General features: G+C 40.6%; 1 protein-coding gene across 1 annotated transcript in view; it reads right to left on the bottom strand.

The window, feature by feature from the left end:
* Positions 1–20,907, bottom strand: part of LOC149227579 (uncharacterized) — a 472,348-nt gene that overhangs the window by 236,236 nt on the left and 215,205 nt on the right. The gene's annotated exons all lie outside the window — the stretch shown is intronic.

The raw sequence follows: 20,907 nt of genomic DNA, 5'->3' as shown, positions 1-20,907 counted from the left end.
CACTGGGACTTGACTCTTCGGCCCTCTGGTCTCACACCCCAAATTCTGACACTAGATATCGACTGCTCCAAGCAAAATTGGGGACTCCCTCTGAAGCACTGCGTTCCCTCTGTGGGACACTGCGCTGCCTCTCTGGACCTCTCGATGCCTTCACTGCCTTGCACTCACCGGGATTGGAAAATCCCCTCCGGTCTACTATCTGTACCCCTTACTACAAGTAGATCACTCAATCTCTCTCCGGCAACTCTATGCTACTACTCTTGAGAAATTCGATCTCTAGATCTCACTATCTCGGTGTGTTCTCCAAGTGCCCATCAAGCTCCTTCTTATAATCTCTTGTTGGAGCACCAACGACCAAAATTAAAACATAATCAAGGGCTAAGATTAACTAAGAGTTGATCCTCGTCTTTATCTAGAAGATTCACACAAAATTTAATTCATACCCTTTAATTAATCACATTTCCTAAGTTTAGACTTAGGAATACATTAAAAGTGATTAATTATTTTAACTAAACCATCTCTAGGTGGAATTTTCCCAAACAATTTCTTGGTCTTGGAAAATGCATGTGTCTTAGCCTCTCTGCAAAATCTTGAAGTTAGACCACATCCGATGCTACAAAATCAATACCTATAGCTTTGCAAATAGGTGCATTATATGTGATAACTTGCACCACATTTTCTGGCCCTACTTGTTCAATAACAGCAACTAAAATTTCAACAATTGAGGATTGCTAGTGTCACCCATACCTATTTTGCTCCTTTGATCCTTCAATCTTTGAGCATCATCTTGCTCTCTCTTAAATGTAGCCCTCACTTATGGGTTTTTAGTATGTGCACAAACTTTAATACCCTTTATATCTTCATGCAAAAAGTGAGCCTTCACTCTTAGGTAACAACCCTTGAAGGTCCTATCAATTTTACATAAATTGCACCTCCATTCCCAAGTACCCCCAACACTCATTTTCTTGACTTTGGTAACATACTTCCAAAGAGGATAGCATTCTTTCTTCCTGATTGCTTGAGAAGCTCTAGGGGCACTCGAAACACCACTTTGAGAAGCTATGAATGCTGCAAAAGCAGAAAATAAATCCATTCACCCAAAAAACTACTGCCCATGCCCTTCTTCTTGCTATAAATGCACCAAAATTTGCTCCCGATGCTCCAAAACACAACTGGAATGCTTGCTATTGCTGTAGGAAGCTCCTCTTGCTGAAGAATGTGTGAGAAATGAGTGAATGAAGTGTTTTTTATAGAAAGGAAGAGACTTTTAGGGTTTCTAGAGAATTTTAATTTTATTATTTTCTAGAGAACTCTAATTTTATTTTTTTAAATGAAATTAGCTTAGGAGTGAATTAATCTTAATGAAAATGATAATTTTAATGTTTTTGGGCCATAAAAGGTCCCCATTCCCTTCTTGGACACTTGAGCAAGCCCACATAAGTCATTAAACGCATCAAAATGCCATGGAAATGGCCCAAAATAGCCCCAAAACATGACCATCTATACCACACGAAATTTCAAAATTGTGAAACATCTTACAGTGCAATGAACAACATTTCAAGGGCATTTCAGTATTTCAACAGATTTTAGGTACCAGTACGCCTATTAGGGTGATGTTTCTTGCAACATACATTTTATTTTTTTATACTAGCCTTACTACCAAATTTATAACTAAAAGAAGATGGATCTACCTCAATGGTTATCAAAATGTTATGATCCAGTTAATTTTCTAGGTATGAGGGGTTTTCCCCATGATATATTTGGGTCACATAATAGACCCAATTTTCATGGATATTGGGAATCAATTGAAAATCATCTTTCCACATATATCAAATAATGTAAGAAAAATGACTTCCTCCACAAGGATTTCATGATGAATTTGGAAGGATCTACAATGATTTGGTACGAAAGCCTTAGAAAAGGCAGGTTTACATATTTTATAGAATTCTTCCAAGCATTTAGTGCAAGATGGGATTATGATTTAGGAAGTTGGCTTCCCCTTGTCTGAGAAATAGAAAGGCTATATATTTCACGAAAACTTCAAGAAGCATTAGAGAATTTTTGAGGTTAAAAATGGGCCATAAAACAAAAAGGTACAACAGAAATCAACTTTATAAGAACCATGGGGATGATGATTCACCACTTTTGGAGAAAAAAGGTAAAAAGACAAAAAAAAACTATTTTTTCAACTTATCTCCCTATGATTTTACTCAAATTTCGAGTGGGAGCACTCGTTGGATGCAGATTTTAATTTTGCATCCATGGAGTACCCATGTTATGTAATTTTGATGGACCCTACTACATGAAAAATGTGAAATACGTGAAAAATCACATTTTTTTCATGTATTTCACATTTTTCATCTAGCTGGGTCCATCGAAAGTATACAACATGGGTACTCCATTGATGCAAATTAAATTCTGCATCCAACGAGTGCTCCCGCTCAAAATTTGAGTAAAATCATAGGGAGATAAGTTAAAAATTCAAAATATGAGTTGACAACTAGCTTTTTCTTTTTTCCCTCCAAAAACTAATGAGGTAATATAATCTTATTTTATTATTTCCACTAATATTTTGTAGTATTCCTTAGGAGGGCCATTTTAGACCTCAAAATTTCTCTAATGAAGGCCTTTGTCATTTACCTTCAAGTCGGGATGTCAGTGAAGAAGAAGAATATTTCCATGAAGAGGTTCATCCTTCTCTTTCATGCCATGAGCCAGAGAGCAATGACATGTGGGTTTCCTATTTGAAGTCTTAAAGAATTCATCAACAAAGAAGATCTTGAGACAATGGAATTAAATGTGTCATTTCAAGAAGAAAATAATGGTAAAGAGTCTTGTCACGCATCATGTCAATAGGGGTACATACAAAAACTTTTGCAATATTTATCACCACCATTGTAAGCCCAAGGTCACATGTGAGAGCACTGTAACAACCATGGGAGGTTTTGTATTAGGTATCCCAACTCGTGTCTTGTTCTCATTGTCTTTATTTTGTCATCTATTCAGAGCATGGTTGGTCCCCTATAGATCATTTTGGGTTTCTCTTGTCTTGTATAGAATTGGAGAGCCTTAGGTGAGTCTACTTGACGACTCATGGTTTTATGAGAGCTTTCTTTTGTAGAGGTGATCACCATTGTATGGGCCATTCTAGCCTGCATCAAGGTGCACCTATGTCTTACCACATAGTTAGAGTCTATAGAGTTTGTAGATGGCCTTGGCTTTGGTGCAATATCTCTTAGACAACTCTCATGCATGACAGTCTCATATTCACAATTTTCATAATTCCCAAGGTAGTTCATGGTTTCCAGTGCAAAGTGGTTTCCAAGGTAAAAAGGTCAACTTGGTCTCAAGTTGTTTAGTTTGATGAGAGGAATCCATTCCATGTCGAACTTTTCCAATCAAAGGTGGTTGTGGCTAGTTATAACTTGGTCAAACTTGGTCAACAAGTTTCCAGGTGGAAGAACAAGGGTAGCAATGGGAAGAATGATGCAATGCATTGCATAAAAATTTATCACCAAAATGAGAGGAACAATACCCAAGTGTCATATTCACAAGATTCCTTACGGTATTATGGAAGTAGAAGAGGTGGAAGATGGCATGGCATAGCAACTGATGAAATGGAAATTCTAGGAAAGATTTGAATATTTTGAGAGACCTAGTTTATATCATGGCCATTTTAACCAAACCGAGGTGATAGAAATACCAACTTGTCCAAAGCTTTGAAGATCCAATGAATAGGCAACCAAGTCGAATTAGTAAAGGGAAAAAGTGAATCTAGATGTTGGAGAAGTCAACTAGCCGTTGGAGACTTCATGGACCAAGAAGTTGACTAATAGACCAAGAAAGTAGTCATTAAAAGGAAAATTATTCCTTCAGATGACGAAGTTGAACCTCTTAGTGCAATCACACATCTCAAAGGACCAATTTGAATTTCTTCAAAGGCAACTTAGTGGAATGTTGAGCAACAAAGGTGTACTATTTTCCTTCTTTGACCGTATCAGTCCATAAGCAAAGGGATTTGTGGACTAAATTAGGAAGTTGAAGCCAAGACGACCCCTTAATGGGCAAATAGAAAATTGTAACGAAATATTTATGAAAATTTACTATGTCTCCAACTTGTGGATGACTAGTAAAAATAATTATTTGAGGAGTCCAACTAGCCATTAAAAATGTTCTATAAAAGGCTAGCCTCCCCTCTTGTAATAGTCGTTGTTGTCATATGAGATTGGTGCCACCAAATGATAAAGAGCTTCATTTTCCCAACCCTTGTTCATCTTTTTTGTTCATTGTGTGCAATGGATTTTACTTACATTTCTTTTCTTGATTAAATGTATCATCATGGATATAATCTAGTATTCAATTTTAATAAGTAAAATTGGATAGAGTTAATTGGTTGAGCCACCGAGGGGCTACAGGTCAGGTGGAGAGGGAAAACTAGGGGACACCCCTACTTTGCTCACTTGTTTTGTAGGTGGATTCCTTTGAACAATTGAGCCATTCCAAAGGAGAGATTTAATTTGGGGAAAGTTCATATTCATCGATCACTCAACTTGATGACCGGAGAACACCACAAGAAGGGGCAGCTCCTAGTTAAGTTTGAAAGTTAAAGAGGGTGCTATGTCAATAGTGGGAGCAAATTCTCTTTCAAGAGACCAAATTCACTCCCTTGATCATATACAAAATCAACTTAAGAAAATATGAGTTTCACATCCCAGCAAGCTGAGGTAATCTTGGTATAATGTATACCCGCAACCACTCTTATTTACAAAATATTAATTTTTTTTTACTTTTTAGCATTAGATTAGGACTTAATTACTTGCTGGTTTTTAACTGATATTATCTTATTAGAAAGTTAAAACCTTGGATAACTCGAGTTTATTGTTAGATCTAATCTAAGGAGAGTTACATGGTTTTACTAGAAATATTTTACACTTGTATCTAGTTGAAATCTTGCAAATCTGAACTTGTTTATTGGATGTACCTTCTGAAACATGCAACGAAAACCAAAGGTTTCACATTCCCAAACAGGTGAGTACCTTTATGGAGTCTTATTTCAGGACTCTTATGCTTGCTGATTTTACATTTTTTCGAGTCAAATATTTAAGTTTCCAGCCATCAATAAATTTGGATATTATTTAGGCACTTGGCCTAGAGGGATATACTCCTAATCAACAAAAAAGGAAATTTCCATTGTTCAAAATTGACTTTATTTGTTGTTACAATCTAACGAGAGGCCTCACAAGCCTCATGTTTAATCCTTAAACTGTCCCATCCCTAGAAAAAGAATCTAGGAGTGGTGTGTAAATCCTATAGTGGCTGATTTGAGCTCAACAACTTCTTGTCATTGTGATTTTAAGCAGAATTTATAGTCTGGTATAACAGGACAGCAAGTTGTTTTGATGCAGAAGTCCTAAACCAATAGTCCAACAAGAAAAAGAATAATATATTTGGTTAGGATAGTTTCAGAACACCAGAATAAACTGGTCACACAATGTACTTTCTAGTATTTGATGTCATTTAACCTGTTGTTTAGTTTTTTGTTGCACAGTTGTAGCCAGAAAGAGCTAGACAGTCTCAGAAATTAACTCTTCCACCTCACTTTGACCCCATATAAGGCATTGGTCTTGCATTGAGTTGATTGGGGTTTCAACTGGGACTCCTCTCCTAACTATTTAGTAGATTGTTGGGTCGAAAGAGCAGGGATCTGGGCTGAGGTGACACTAGGTCCCTACACTTTGTGTGCCCATCTAGAAAGTTCATCAGGACCCTAGCAACCCTGCTAATTGGATTGGTAATAAGTCCCACCTTATTGAGGATGAAAAAGTTATGGTAGATACAAACGAGGATATTTTTGACTGTGCAAATAAAAAAGATGAAGAAATTAGTGAAGAAATTAATGAATCTTCTTGTTTTCCCATCAAGAATGAACAAATAATTAAAGAACAAGGATACAAGAAGAGCCTTGATGTTAGAATCATTCATGAAACCACCTACCCTCCTCTAGATGAAAACACATGTTTAACAAATTACCTTCCTTTCCAAGAAATTGATTTGCATGACACATTTCATAGTGTTTTGGAAAAGGAAGATTTAATAAACACAACCTAAAGGCTAATATTGAAGAAGGTGGGGAACATAAAGAACCTGAGTCTAATGATGCATTCATTAAGGTTGATAGATATATATGGGACTTGTTACCCACCAAAACATGGGTAACCTATAGAAGATTTTTTTTCCTAGCTAGCCAACGGCCATTAGGAAAATTCTGAGCTAAAAAATGGGCCTCAAAACAAAAAATGTACTAACAAAATTAACTTTAAAAGAACCAATAGGATTCAAGAAGATGATGTCATCCCCAGGGGTAAATATTTTGGAGGCAAAAGAAAAAAACTACTTTTTTTTTAGTTGTATTTTTAGCTTATCTCCTTATATATTTACTCAAATGTCAATTGTAGACACCCGTTGGATTAAATTCCAAATCCAAAGAGTACCCACCCTGCATACTTTTGAGTAGACGAACGTGGGACAAAATTGAAAATAAAAGAAAAAAACGTGTTGAAAATTTGAAAATACACGAAAAAAACATGTTCAACACATTGTTTTCATTTATTTTGATTTTTTTCGATGTGGGTCTACTCAGAAGTATGCAGGGTGGGTACTCATTGGATGTGGAATTTAATTCTGCATCCAATGGGGGTCTACACTTGACATTTGAGTAAAACTATAAGGAGATAAATCGAAAATACAATAAAAAGAGTAGTTTGCTTTCTTTCTCTTTAAAAATCATAACTCTCATTTTATTATTTTAACTATTAATTTATTATTTTCCTTAGGAGGCCCATTTTACACCTCAAAATTCCCCTAATGCATATAGATAAACACATGAAATGGTGTCATATACTTTCCACATATTGCTCCAGCCATATTTCTTTCTCCAATCAGCCATTACTTCTTGAAGGAAGGTGGGTGATCCATCGATAGGTACTTTAACCATTTTGTAATCATTTGATTTTGCTTGATGTTTTGGGGCATACACAATGAATCAAGGGATGATATGGTTGATTGAATGAGGTTGACTGTATCCTTGTTTCCTCAATTCACTTGGGAGGTTAGTCTTTGACTCTAGTCCAGTGCGACCTCCTATGAGGTCTTAGGGTTATAGGAAGGACACTATTGGGGACGCTCTAACTGAAGTAGTGTGACCATGATTTTCACCACCTTTTGTTATTCCCTCTATTCCATATCCATTCTATAGACTGTGGCCATGGTCATTAGGCATTGGTACTTTCTCATCCCTATCACTGAGTCTGGGTTGGAAAAATTTTCCTTGGAGGTTGATGCAACTAAAATAAATATAAAAAGAAAAGAAAGCTACAATGAAATAAAATGATAAAATGCAAAAGGTGGTTGGGACAAAAATTAGTGCGTGGGAAAAATCCTAGCATGAGCTTTACCCACCGCATTAGCCATCATGTAGTTCCTAAAACACTTGATGCTCCATCCACTTGTATTGTTCCAACCCTGACGAAAAATAAATTGTTACATCATTAAAGGGTAATAAATGCTAAATCTCTCAAATGCAAGCTTGAGGTCCCCAACTATGATGTAATATTCCTAATAGAAAAATACAAGAAATAAAAAAGGCTATGAACTAACTACAAACTGCAAGCTCAAAAGCATACAAGCATAGGAATTAAACACTAGAAATATGAACCAAAGCTCTGAGCCATTTTATTAATATGAGCAGAATGTGTACAATATATGGTAATAGTAGAACTTGGGCTTGCTACAAGCAAATATGGAAAAACTCAGGGGATAATAATGAAGCTCAAGTGTTCTAGAAGCTCCTCCACAATTCTTGCATCGACCCAATAAATTTTGTTGTTGTTGCTGCTAGATAGAAAATGGAAAATATTCCCTCAGAAGTGCTCAAAAAATTATAATAAATGAGCAGGTGCACTTTCTCAACAAGGCCAAAAAAACGCAAAAAGAGTTTGGCCCAAAACCAAATCTTTAGGAAACCCACAAAGGGGTGAAAATTGTCAACATACTAGTAAAATGCATTGATGAAAGAAAGTGAAATTTTGGCCTGAATACTACCTAGATCACTCTAAAAATGAAGCCATAGACTCCACTCTAAATACCCACAAAAACCCAGAAAATTTTTGGGCTGACTCTAAATGACGAAAGAACCCACCAAATAGTGTGAGTGCCCTCTAGCTGGCTACACGCACTGCTATGAAATAATGCTCCAAAAACTTCCAAATCCTCTGTTGAATTTCTACTAAAATTCCACACAAAATCCCCTCTGAAAATTACCTTCTCTAGCCAATCTCCTCTAGAAATTAGTTTCCCTCTTCCCCTACATAAGCTTTCTCTAGTGAGCTCTATGCACTGCCAGAATGGAGAAATTTCGCCCATCAAATGGCCAACACTTCTGCCCTATAAAACACTACCAAAATTACAGTATTAAGGTAGAAAAATTTTCTGCAAATCACCGAATCTCCCAACTCACTTTAGCTAAATAAATTTGTGCTCCACAAACTGCGTCTGCGCCCAGGAAGTGCACAAAATTGGTTGAACACCTGCAATAAAGCTCTGTGGAAAACCTGAATTGGACTCCCCAAATTTCCTCACTAGGGAGACACTTGGAGTTCTCCAAAATGAGGGTGTAATTCCACTTCTAACTCCTTTGATAAACAACACTTATCTTCTTGTGCTAAACAACTCCAAGAGAAGATGTAATGTGAAGTGTAATAGTCAAAAGATCCCTCAAAAAATGAGTCCCTCCTCCATTTACAATTTATCCCCGTGCTTCTAGACAACCTTTTTAATTGTTATTTTATTGGTTGGGGCCATTTTCCACTAAGTGGATTTTTCCTTCATTTTAATAAATTAATAATTTGTCACCAATCCCTAATAAAATAATACTTGTCACCTTTATCCAAAATAATATTTTCCCCTTTTAATTAATATTGCCATTATTGGGAAAATTTTCAAAGCTCACAAAATTGGGGATATTATAGTCCTCCCCACCAAAAATTACGTATCCTCGAGCAATGCCTAAACCAGTGCCTCCACTATTTGATGGCCCCAATGGTCATTGCAAACAATACCGGAATCCCAAATGTGCCACTGAGTCATCCTTGTCCCATGCACTATCCTGTCATTAAGGAATCCCTCGATACCAGGATCCCAAACCATCCTTATCAACATGAAGCACCCCTTGTTCCGCCCAATGTCCAACCAGGTATAAACTCCAGAAGCCCTCCGCATACTTTCCATGAGTAGAGCATCACGATAATATAAAATCTTGATCAACCCCTCATGAAGCTACCCTACTGAGTAGTCAATCTCATGCACTTTAGGAGTAGGTTCCCGAAGATACAATCCAACACCTGTAGAGATGAATCTTTGCCCGCATGGGCTCCCCCTGCTCTCCTCCTGCTAATCATCCCACCATGCTGGTGAAGTCCCATGCCAACAACAAACCACTAAAACCCAATGGAAGATCTAAATGATCTTCCCCTATAGGAACCAGCTCATCCCTAAGGGTAGCTGAACTGCCAAATCTTGTGATGCCAAGATCCCATGCCCATCACAGTGTGAAATTGCCCCTGCTGACACCACAACATCCCTGTCATGACTGACTACCCAACATGCTCGTACTGGAGCCTCCTCTCTTGTAACGCTCGACCACAATATCTGTCATGATTGAAGCTATGCCCAACCTGCAAGGGAAACTCAATAGTGCCAAAGTCTACCACTCCATGGCTAGCCTCAATCCTGACTAGCAACCTTCCTTGCCAAATGATGAGCAGTGTTGCGAAAATCATGATTTTCTCGCAATTTTTTCCTTGAAATGATTAAATTGGCAAATTAAATCAACGATTTTTTCATTTTGAAGCATCGTAAATTTTGTAAATTTTTTTGTATTTTTTTAACTTTGTCGATTTTTACCGATTTTATCCTGCTTTTTACGATTTTTTCTTTTTCCATACCCTCGTCAATTTAACCCCGATCGCGACTATCGCAACATTGATGATGAGGACTACTTGTGGGTAGCATGCATAGGAGAAAATCTTCTCATGGATGGTCCTCATCCGGCAGCCAATAGCCATCAGATACCTTGATGTGCTAGTTTCTCTGCCCCCCTAAGCCAACCATGTGGTCCCTTGCCCATCTGTTATGATCGTATGTTTAAAGGTGGGCCTCCCGACCCCAAAGGTATGACTTTTCATAGATTTAACTAAGTGGTTTTGTTTACTTTTCATGGACACTTTTCGGCATGGATTAGTGGGGGGATTCGGCGAAAAGAGTGGACTAGGTCTGTGCTCTTTTCTCCTCTGCCTAATTTGATGGTTAGCCTTGTATCCTAGTCCCATGGGATCTCCTTTATTGGCTAGTGGCTCTAGGGCTGGCACTACATGAAATCCTGATTTTGGGTTGCGTGATCCTATGTCCTGGTACGATATATGTCACCCCCCTTTCGCTCATTTTGACCTCATTCATCATTTTTCCCATCCAAGTCCACATGTATCCACTGGGTCCACATAGGGTTCACCTCCCCCTCCCCTTATCCACACTTTCGGTCAGCCCTGGAACGTTGCCCCAGACGTTGATGCAGCTAAAAAGAAAAGAAAAAAGCATAATTTGGCCACTCACAACAGGAAGTGTACCGCAAAATGCAAAAGATGGTCGAGACATACACATTTAGCACGTGGGAAAAAGCTAATCATAAGCTCCACCGCTTATCTATGGCTATCACCCTGGTTCCTATGGGCCCTAGATGAAGCCCCCACCACATTAAGGAACCCATGATTGTCCCAACCCGTAGTGGGAAATGAAATGCCCCACCTAAAACGGGGTACCTACTGCTATATACCACACATCATGCTTTCATCCCCTGGAGCCTCGAGCTGTTATGAAGAAAAATCAATAAAAAGGCAAAAGGCATATATATAAGAGTGAAAAATGTTGATTTGTGGTGGCATTGGATGTGTTCTAGCCATGCATTTTGGCGGAGAGGTTGGGGCACATGAGATCTCCAATACCCAGAAAGGGTTTGGGCAGATTCTAAACAGTTTGGGAGATATTAAAATAATTAAATATTTTTAGTGGAGTCCTAAGTCTAAACTTAGGGAAATTAAAATATTAATGTGGATTAATATAAAACTGTGTTAGAATGGTCCAAAAGACATGGATCAAGCCAAATCTAATCTTAGCCGCTGATTAGGGACTTAATCTCGGTGCTTGATATTTCAATGAGAAAGGTATAAGAGGAGGCTTGCGGGTCACTTGGAGGACACACCAAATGACCAGTCATTCTATACTCTAGAACGACGTTTTCTAAGAGAGAAAATCAGTGATCAGAGTTGCTGGTGAGGGGCAGTGAGTAAAGAGGGACAAAGAGGCAGAGATAGTGTCGGGAGATCAGCGTAGGAGCTAGAGAGCGTGATGCAGTAGCAGCCAGGGCTCACATAGGGCCACGCAGAGGTAGCCAGGAGCTGCGCAGTGCTTCAAAGAGGCCATCGTAGCTGACGCAGAGGGCTAGAAGGCTAACACAGGGCCTCCTGGGGCTAACGTAGACCCATTCAGGGTGACGCAGGGCCAGCGCTGGGCAGAGAGAGGCTACCACATTCCAGAAAGGAAGACGCTGGTGTTTCTGGGGCAGATTGGAGCTAAGGAGCTGCCAGAGGGTTTATTCGGGGTTTCTGTGGGGACATCTCTCTCAGACTGAGAGATACTACTGCCAAGGGCATTCTCTGTTGGGTAATCAGGATTTGGTACCCAGATTGTACTTTGAAATTTCTTAATAAGAAAACCCTCAGATAGCAGCATCAACTTTCTCGCATTGGGTTTTTCGGGGGACATTGGTCCAAAAATAACGGTTTCATTTTGTGTTCTTGTATCTGTTTCCTTCAGTTGATGATCTGTAATATGTTGAGCATGCACTAGTGTTTATTTTTACTATTTACATTGTAAATAACTTATGAAGTAACAGAACAAGTAGGTAGGAATAAATCAGTAAAGTGCATGGAGGGTTTCTAACTGGTAGACTTAGAAACTTCAACATGGTATCAGATCGTGGTTGCAGACACAGGAGAACTGTGGACATCAGCTGAGCAAAGCAATAGCAGCAGAAAATAGCTGTCCCAAGTGACAAAAGTTGTTCCTAGCAGAGAAGCAACAAGGGAAGGGTGACACAGTGCCTGCGTCATCAAGGGTGAGCCAGGAAGAGGCAGTGCAGAAGCCAAGGGAAGCAAAGGTAGGCTCACACAGAGCCACACAGAGGGCCAGAGGGCTGTGACGCAGTTGGTTGAGGAGGCCGAGTTGCTAGTGCCGGGATTGCATAGAGCCTAGGAGCTCTCACCTTTAGGTTGTTGGGGTTTAGGAGGCTGTGCGAAAGTTGCAGAGTGGAGCTTGTGGGGTACTGTAGTTAGAATAGTACCTGACAGGGCAAGGCCAAGGAGGAGGGAGTTGCTACCGAGGGTTTCTAGCCGAGAAATTCGGATCAATGATACAGTTGCACAAATGATCAGAGTAGGGGGCATCTCGACAGTGGCGGAAGGATTTCCAGGAGGGAAATCAAGACTCAGAGGGAGTCACATCTAGAACTTCCAAGAGGGAAGTAGAAGAGCAGCATAGCACTACACGGAGTAAGAGACCAGGACAGACTAGGCAGAGCCTCAAACTTCATCGTCTGAAAGGCCAGAATCTTATCCGTACTTGACAGAAATTGTGTGAAGCACTTCACCTTGAGGACGATAGCTATCCCAGTCAACCTAGCTGAGAACGACAAGTACGAGGCCATGGCGAGGCCCAAGAGCATCATCCTTGACGGGGTTAAGGACCATGTAGTACCACACATTACAAAGAAGGAAACGACAAATGAGATGTGGGAGTCCCTAAAGAAATTGTACCAGCATACTTCTGTGCAAAGAAGGATGTTACTAGAAAATCAGATGAGGTCATATCAGATGAAGAAGGGAGAACTGATTGACACCTTCCTCAGAGGACTGAATGAGATCCGAGATCAGTTGACTTCCATAGGAGCAACGTCGGATCAAGAATTGATGGTCACGACAACCCTGAATGCAGTCTCAGAAGACTAGGAGGTATTTGTCCCGAGTATACTGGGCAGAGAGACACTTCCACCTTGGGATGAGATGTGGGCAGCTCTTCGCCGGGAAGAGATCAAACATCAGACAAAGGCAGGAAGCAGCAGTAAGGGGACCAGAGTCAAAAAGGAGGAGGAGGAAGATGTTGCCCTAGAATCTGAGGGAAAGCAAGAAAAGCGGAAGAAGAAGGATCTTTCCAAGATCAAGTGCTTCCACTGTCGGGAGTTGGGTCATTATGCGACCCAGTTTCCAAGGAAGAAGACTAAGGGAGAGTCTTTCGAGACTAAGGTAGCGCCAGCAAGGGCAGAGAAGGAAGTGGAGACAGACGACGACTATGCTATGAGTGCACACACACCACTTGAGCAGAAGTGGGGAGATTTTGAGCTGTAGTCAGGCGGAATACAGACGATGAGGGGTAGGATGCTCGAGGTACCCAGCCTCTTCGATTAGACCTTGCTACGGGAGCCCTGAAGAGGACTAGCAGGACTGGCTGATGTGGGTAGAGATGGATGTACATGGAGTAGCAGAGAGAGCTATAGTGCAGAATTCCCAGGACAACGCGAGGCTACTAGGCTGCAACAGTGCGAGAGGCATGGGAGTGTTGCACCAGTGCAGGATGGCACAGAGAGGTGTGCAACGGTGGGAGATGCAAGGAGTTGTTGTAGCAGCATAGAGGTCAGAGAGGGAGCATTTGTCAGTGGAAGAGGGAGCTTCAACATTAGGAGGGTCTCTAGCCCAACAGAGAGGTCAGAGCTGAGAGATCAGTTACTTACTTCTTAGTAACTGAGTTGTAGGGCAGCAGTGGGCAGCACGATGCAGCATGATGAGAGGAGATGCAGTGCAAATGCAGCAGTGGCAGTGACAGAGCCATGGGCAGCAGCACGGATGCAGAGGGAGTTGCAGTACGGATGCAACAGTGGCAGTGGCAGAGCCATGGGTAGCAGTACAGGATGCAGTAGTGCAGAGGATGATGGGAAACAAGCTTAGCATCACCATAGGGACTGATGCCGAATGATCAGGGCGATACTCAGTGAGGAGTATTATTAGAGCACACTCCTCGCTGAGGGAGTGTTGATTTGGGGTAGCATTGGATGTGCTCTAGCCACAAAATTTGGTGGAGAGGTTGGGGCACATGAGATCTCCAATACCTAGAAAGGGTTTGGACAGATTCTAAATCGTTTGGGAGATATTAAAATAATTAATTATTTTTAATGGAGTCCCTAAGTCTAAACTTAGGTAAATTATAATATTAATGTGGATTAATATAAAACTGTGTTAGAATGGTCCCAAAGACATGGATCAAGCCAGATCTAATATTAGCCGTTGATTAGGGACTTAATCTCGTATGTTGATATGTCAATGAGAAGAGTACAAGAGGAGGCTTGAGGGTCACTTGGAGGACACATCAGATGATCAGTCATTCTATTCTTTAGAGCGGGGTTTGCTAAGAGACATAGAATCAGTGATCGGAGTTGCAGCTGAGGGGTAGTGAGTACAAAGAGATAGAGAGGCAGAGATAGTGTCGGGAGATCAGCGTAGGAGCTAGAGAGAGTGACAGAGTAGCATCCAAGGCTCATGCAGGGCCACTCAGAGGCAGCTAGGAGCTGCGCAATGCTTCAGAGAGGCCAGCATAGCCGACGCAAAGGGCCAGAAGGCTAACATAGGGCCTCCTGAGGCTAACGCAGGCCCATCCAGGGTGACGCAAGGCCAACACTAGGCAGAGAGAGGCTGACACAGTCCAGAAAGGCAGACGCTAGGGTTTCTGGGGCAGATTGAAGCTAAGGAGCTGTTGAAGGGTTTATCCAAGTTTTGAACCGGGACATTTGTCTCAGACTGAGAAGTACTACTACCAAGGGCATTCTCTGTTGGGTAAGCCAGATTTGGCACCCAGATTGTACTCTGAAATTGCTTAATAAGAAAACCCTCAGATAGTTGCACTGGTTTTCCCGCATTGGGTTTTTCTGGGGACATTGGTCCAAAAATAACGGTGTCATTTTGTGTGCTTGTATCTGTTTCCTTCAATTGATGATCTGTAATATGTTGAGCACGCACTAGTGTTTATTTTCAATATTTACATTGTAGATAACTTGTGAAGTAATGAAACAAGTAGGTAGGAATAAATCAGTAAAGTGCATGGAGGGTTTCTAACTGGTAGACTTAGAAACTTCAACAAAAAACAAAGGTCAGGGTAACTTATGTACCATGATTGCTCCCTCCTACACTCATATACCCAGGTGTGGGCTTCCTTTATTATAGTTTCCCTTGTACCATGACATGTAGTCTGGATGATTCCCCTGATCCCCACTCTGTTCCATTACTATATCATTCACCACCTTCCACTTGAGGAATGTACCATAGACATGTCACCCCCTTTAAAGGTTGAAACCACCTAATAGGGTCCTTGATTAACCTCCTATTGAGCTTGGATACTTTTGTACATGCCAAAGCCCACTATGGAAGGGCATGCCACTATGAGGTCCCCATTGATTTCATGACTTGTAAGCTATTTTACTTGATTATTCTAATGATTTTTTGTATGGGAGGGAAAGGGAACGCATTGGATCTTATGCAGGATTGCAAGTGGGTCTCCATTTGGGGCTTGGTCTCCTTATACAGGGTCCTAGCCCTCCAGAGGGCCACATTGGCACTTGTAGGGTGAGTGTTGAGAGCCATGGGCCTCCACCATAGCAGAGAGTACTTCATGGATCCCCAACACCACTCATTGATTTCTCGTGTTCCACCTTTTAGATGAGGATGATGCACCTGGTTCACCATGCACAAGTCGGCTCCACACTTTCATCATACACTTGGCAGATGATCTGGGGTCCAGATGAGCACCACAGAGGGATTCTGACATAATCCTAGCCCTTATGGATGATTTACAAGCTTTTTTGATCGACTTGGAGACCCATGAGGATGTCCTTGTGCCCCTCATAGCCACTTAGTATCACCACATGGATTTGCTTGGAAACAAGGGGTCAACCCTTTGCCCACCCATTCTCACATCATGGCACATTTTGGACTTCATTAGGCCTCCTCAAAGGCCCAATGACTCATTAGGTTTATCATTATACCCTCTTGAGAGGATTATCTTTATGTTATTGAGCTATTTGGTGGGCTTGTCACCAAAAGTATTGTTATTATGCACATTATTTTATTTTAGGGGCATTATTAGTCCAAATTAGGCCATTTGAATCCCTTAGAGGATTGTATAAATAGAATAGAGGCATTCTCTCTCATTCATCATCACTTGGATTGGGATTTAGTATCTCTTGTGAACTTCACATTCCCTTTTGGAGGATGAATTTGGATGTTATGGATGAATTTTGATGTTTGGATCTACTTCTCTTGTCTTGGAGCTTCATTATTGGCATAATATGATGATTGGATATACTCTTTTGTACATGTAAGTAACCTTTCCTCATGCTTATTCTTGTCATCTACTTTGTCACATGAATGTTGCTGGGATTTTCACTATACAAGTCTGAAATTTACTGCTTTCTTGTACGAAATTGTGGAAATTTTGTTCTTACATAGCATTGCATCATTGCATGGGCCATGTATGAATGGGTGAATATTCCTAGAGGTTATTTTGTCAAATATATACCTTGATAAGTCATCATTTATTGCATATTGAAGTGTAAATATCTCAAGTAGCTTCTCCCATGCCCTAATGCCATGTGAAGTTGCTTGATGACCTCCTTGATTGGGTGAACCTCTTCCAAACCATAAATTATCCTGACTCCATCTTCCCCAAAGGATAAGGCACTGGTCCTTCCATAGGTGATCACTTTGAAAAGCATATTTCTCTCACCTCTCCTCTTTCTAGGCCTAGCCTCCATAGGTCATCTAGGGCATCAATTATCTCACATTCTAGCCATCAAAAGACTTCAATCTCTTGCCCATTACTACGCTAGGGTTTCCTATAGAGGCCCTCCAAATTTCCCGAAATTATGATGGTGGGATCTCCAAATATTGTAAGCCCTAACCCAAGAATCGTCTTTTGCCCTAGGTTTCCCTTGGCTATTAACCTCATTGGGATCATTGCACTTTATTCCAAGAAGATTTTTTCATTGATCCTCTTCTTATCCACAATTAGGTCAAGCCCTTCCTTGAGTGATCAATTCCACTTCCTTGACCTAATTTTGGGTCCACTTGGTCTCATGTGGTCTCGCAACCTAACAACTCCAATCCCACAAAGATCCTATGAAGGCCAATTCTCCATAAGTATTTCTAGACCTAGGAATCATCTTTACAAGATATATTCCCAAACCCTAGCCTCAAGAATCCTTTTATCCCTTCCTAGAGAGCCTATCACCTTGCTTCCCAAGCAAGAAAGCCATACAATTGAGTCTCTCTTGTGAATAGGCCTTAGGAATCACTCCTTATCCCCTTATTGACCTATTCATCTAGTGATTCCCCTTTATACTGGGTCTCCTCCCATTGGTGAAAGTTCATAAAGAGCAGGGAGCCTTAGCTGAGGTGACAGTGGGGTATCACTCCATTGTTTCCCTTGACCTAGTAGTTTCCCTCTAAGATCCCCTCCTAGGACCCCTGCTAGTTTGAGAAGTTCCCCATATGTCAACCAAAGAATGAGATAAATCACCTGCTATCATGGTTGTACTCACCATGAAGTGGAGCAATCCATCAATCAGCTAAATCCATGAATCCTAGAACCACACTAGAATTTCACAACTCCCACTCCTCATTGGTTGCTGCTGTGAAGCCCTGCTATCTGCTAGAACCCATATGTCCCTCCTCTCTAACTTTTGTATGTAATCAGCTGGCCACTAGTCATCAAGATCAGCCCCATACATGCCAAACTGCTTTGCTCCTACCAGACCACCCAGTGAATTTTATTATTCCAACTCTCCCAATGATGCACCTGGGCACTGCTTCGAGTCTAGACACCCTCCCGTAGATGAAGTATACTATCTGTTGACCACTACCGGTCAACTGCCCATGCAGTACACTTCCTTTCTGTTGGCAGAGAGGGGTAGTTCCTGAACGACGTGTCCATGCCAGCCTACAGTCATCAACAGCTTGATCATTTTTGTTGTAAACCCAGTCTGCATGTTTGAATTGTAAATAATCTAAGCAGATCAGAGTCATGTATGTAAAGTTGCCTAGGTGGACCTAATTTTCTGTGATAATCTATGTCCCGGAAGGTTTTTCGTCTCACCGATCCACGGATCGGCAGAGTTTTCCTTCAAACCTGACCCCAAAGCCGGGATTGATTTTGTCATTAGAACTTTAGGAGAATCCTAGTGTGTTGATCTGCTAGATTATCGTTGTGTCACAGCGCTGGGTGTTTTGTGAGGGTCTGTATTAAATGGGTTTGTCCCTTAAGATGTAATTTTGTCAAAGTCATGATGTAATGTGTCCTGAGGGTCGAGAAATGTTTTAAATCCCCTCATGAATCCTAAGTCCTAGGTCCTAGGTGATGTTTCCGAAGGCTTAGTTCAGTGATCCATTTTAAAATGAATTAAAATAATAAAATAATAAAAAATTAAAAAATCAAGCAAAAACCCTAACTAATAAAATAATAATATTTTAAGTTAATAAATCGATGGATGAGATCAAGAGATGTCTTGATTCTCATCAACGGTCGAGATCATTTCTACATGGATCACTCGAACTAGCCGTTAGGATCATTTCCTTTATATAGGGTCTTAGGGGGTCATTTCAAATCATCTGATCTGTGAGTCTGTACTGAAAAAGCTCTCTTGTAATCTGATTTTCTGGTTAATAAAAAGACTTTGGGGTCCAAATCGTGCTGGTGTTACTCTCTGGGATTGCTGTGAGATCTTTAATTTTCTGCATATTTCAGTTTTTAGCCGTTAATCATAGCTTGTTTTTTTTTTTTTAAGAGTAGTGTGAGCACAGGTATCTTGTTCACCTGCTAGGGTTTGAGGGCTGCTAGGGTTTCTAAAATAATGGCAGGTATCTCCATTATTTTCTGAGATCTAGCAGCACTCTTTCTCTCTGTGCTGATGGTTGCTTGAGGTGTGCAGGGAAACCTTCCTGAAGGAAATTGTGGGCGTTTGGGGAAGTTCTAGGCTGAACCAGCTGACTTCCACAGGCCTTTCTGTGCAGAGCCCAACTGATTGTGCCCTGGGTTAATCATTAAGATTTTCTTTTCTGTTTTACATTGAGAGATTTTCTTTCTGTTCACAGTGAAGTTCAAAATTTCTGATATGTTAAAATATTCTTGTTCTTATTTGTTGAATCTGGCTGAAAGGGAGCCACAATTTGTACATTAATCAGCTGCCTAGGGTTTCAAATCTTTTTTGATTTAGGGTTTTTTTTAAATTTCTGTTTTATAGAGTCTTCATTAGGGTTTTGTATTTTTGTGTTTTCAGATACAGGGTTTTTCATCAAGAGCAATTTTTCAGTCAGCTGTTCTAGAGCTGTTACAAAGGATCCCGACGTTTTTGGTTTTCATTTTTTGCTGGGGAGGTGACTGTATATGAGACAGCGTTTTAAGGAAAGGCATATTTTTGAAATGCTGTAAGCATCAGTATGATCGAAGCCTATAAATCAAACCGCACCCCTGTTCGCTGCCATCACCTGCGTAAATCTGCTGAACCCGCGTCCACTTGCACAATTTGTAACTCGCATTTCCTGCGGAGAAATACTCGGAAGATATCAGGACGTTGGCTGTCAACGAATCTATATATCCATATGCAGAGAGCAGGGTGTCTAACCGCGCAAGCAAACTTTTAAAAGATCGCCGTCTGAACGTTTCACGTTTTCTCTCTGCATTCAAGTGAAAATGGTGGCTATTCTGCCGTCGAAAGCCCTCAGGTAACAGCTGCAAAATGTCTGCCGTCTTCACTCCTGGGCCAGGTAATGACTGCGTATTGTTTTTTTTCTAGCGCGAGTAAGGCTCGAGTATTCGCTTGCATTTTCAGATCAGGGTCATGATTTCATTGTTTTATTACCTCATATATCAGCGTTCAACCATATGTTATAATCGTTTGGGTTCAGCGTAACACGATTTTGAGAATTGTTGTTCATGGTTTGTACTTTTACCTTAGATTTATTTCATAGTTTCATTTTTTGGATTTTATCAAATAAAAAACAAAAAAAAAATTCGATTGTCGTTTTCAATTTTAGTTATATGATTCAGATGGCTGCGTTTTGGTTTGTTTTAGACTAGGGTTTAATTAAAGTTGCGTTTTCTTTATTAGTCCCTGCCATCTGGCATCCGGCAGGGACTATTGTAATCGTTCAATGCCGACTTAGCATTAGTTCAATGCTTTCTCCATCTGTTATACGGCGGTTATACTAAAGTCGTGTGAGGTTTTATGTGCACATAACCAAAGTCGCATTCGGGCTTAAACTTTCTCATCTTATTTGGCCTCTTCCCGAGGCGGAAGAGGCCTGACCATGGGTTATATTGGTTTTAAGGCTGCTGCATTTTGGCTAACCGTAAAAGGGCTTGTTTTAATGTTAACATTAGTTTTGAAACATTAAATGTTGGGATGGGCAGATAGTTACAAGCAACCTATGATAAGTTCATTAGCATAAGTTCATTATCAATCGCAGGTAATTACTACAAGTGTGTTTGCATGTGTTACAGGTGGATGATGCAGCGCAGTTGTGCTCTGCTTTATAATCGTCTTCCACCTGCTCTTTTGTGCGTCGTCTTCCACCTGCTCTTTTGTGCGTCGTCTGCTTTCGTTCTGTGAACAAGGTATCGTCTTCTTAACCAAATGCATCCTCATCTATTTTGAATATATGCTTATACTGTAATGGAATCTGAGACCAAGTTGCTTAACCA

The sequence above is a fragment of the Pinus tabuliformis genome, chromosome J (assembly GCF_031772625.1).
Source record: "Pinus tabuliformis cultivar Carrire ecotype Pingquan chromosome J, CPIR1, whole genome shotgun sequence".
In the NCBI taxonomy this organism is placed as follows: Eukaryota; Viridiplantae; Streptophyta; class Pinopsida; order Pinales; family Pinaceae; genus Pinus; species Pinus tabuliformis.
This window is presented reverse-complemented; position numbering and strand designations above follow the sequence as displayed.